At 43.2% G+C, this 1,800-nt stretch overlaps 1 non-coding gene across 1 annotated transcript; it reads left to right on the forward strand.

Moving 5' to 3' along the window:
• The first annotated feature begins 1,154 nt into the window (after positions 1-1,154).
• Positions 1,155-1,261, forward strand: LOC141722985 (small nucleolar RNA R71). The gene has a single exon (XR_012575981.1). It is a non-coding gene; the product is annotated as a small nucleolar RNA R71 (small nucleolar RNA).
• Positions 1,262-1,800: the final 539 nt, after the last annotated feature.

The following is a 1,800-nucleotide window of genomic DNA, read 5'->3' on the forward strand; positions in this document are numbered from 1 at the left end:
AAGCTTCGGAGGTAACTTCTGTTACAATACAACACTACATTCCTCCGTTAGAGCGACAGTCTCTAAAATATCTAGCTTCACTTTCCGAGAGAGAATACCTTTCATAAACTTTGTGTAACTAGGCATCTGCTCAAGAGCCTCAGCGAAAGGTATGTTGATATGAAGTTTCTTGAACACCTCCAGAAACTTCTCAAATTGCTTGTCCAGCTTTTTCTTCTGCAGCCGCTTAGGAAAAGGCGGTGGAGGATAGATCTTTTCTCCCCTGTATTACCCTCAGGAGGAGTGTGCTCAATAGTAGTCTTCCTTGGTACCAAATCTACTTCCTGTTGCTCTACTTATTTCTCAGCCCCAGCTTCTTCAGTCAACACTTGAGTTTATTCGGGACTCGCAACCTTTCCAGACCTCAAAGTGATTGCCTTTACCTGCTCCTTAGCTTCCCTCTTCCCTGGCACTTCAGTGTTACTAGGTAGTGTACCAGGTTGACGATTTAGCAAGGCATTGGCAATTTGTCCAATTTGATTTTCCAAGGCCTAGATAGAAACAACTTGACTCTTGCACATAAGCTTCAACTCCTCTAATTCAGATTTTTTATTAGCTTGTTGCTGCTGAAGTTGCTGCCTTGGTGCATATTGCAACTGATAAAAACTAGGGGGTTGTACTTCTTAGCTGGATACTGTAGATAAGGCTGTTGAACCGCATTCTGAGCATTGCTCCAACTGAAATTAGGATAATTGCGGTTGTTGGGATGATAAGTGGCTGGCACAGGTTGCTTTGAACGCTGAAAGTTGCTCACGAACTGGGTTGATTCACTAAAAATTATACACTGATCTGTCTAATGGGCACCAGCACAAAGCTCACAGACACTAGCGATTTGATTAACTCCATAATTAATCAGAGTGTCCACCTTCATCGTCAAAGCCTTAAGTTGGGCAGTTATAGCAGTTGCTGCATCTAACTCCAGAATTCTGGTGACTTTTCCCTGAGCCAGTCTCTGAGAAGGATTCTGGTATTCATTGGCAGCCAATAGTTCAATCAATTCATAAGCTTCATCATAGCTCTTAGCCCACAAGGCTCCTCCTGATGCTACATCGAGCATGGGTCTAGAAGTAGCACCCAATCCATTATAGAAATAGTTTATAATCATCCAATCAGGCATGCCATGGTGTGGGCACTTCCTTAGCATCTCCTTATATCGATCCCAGGCCTCGCACAGAGATTCTCCAGTTTGCTGAGCAAACTGAGTAAGAGCATTCCTGATTGCAGCAGTCTTCGCCATAAGGAAGAATTTAGTGAGAAACTCTTGAGGAAGATCTTCCCAAGTGGTAATAGACCCTGCAGGTAGAGAATGTAACCAGCACTTAGCTTTATCCCTCAAAGAGAATGGGAAGAATCGCAACTTAATAGCATCTTCAGTCACATCATTGAACTTGAAAGTGTCACAGATCTCGATAAAATCCCTGATGTGCATGTTGGGGTATTCAGTGGGAGAACCCCCAAACTGAACTGAGTTCTGTATCATCTGAATCGTGTTTGACTTGATCTCAAAAGTGTTAGCCCTGATGGCTGGCCTGATGATGCTTGACTGAATGTCATTGATCTTAGGCTGAGAATAGTCCATCAAAGCCTTAAGATTTTCTGCTTGATCACCCATCACTACTAAAACTGGTTCCTTGACTTTCTCTTCTTCTACCTTCTTTTCTTCTTCAAAAAATTCCCTTCGAACCACCACAACTTCTTCCTCGGCTTTATCTAGAGTTCTCTTACGAGACCGTGAACGCGTATGCATACACCCTTGCTCGA

The sequence above is a fragment of the Apium graveolens genome, chromosome 4 (assembly GCF_009905375.1).
Source record: "Apium graveolens cultivar Ventura chromosome 4, ASM990537v1, whole genome shotgun sequence".
Taxonomy (NCBI): domain Eukaryota; kingdom Viridiplantae; phylum Streptophyta; class Magnoliopsida; order Apiales; family Apiaceae; genus Apium; species Apium graveolens.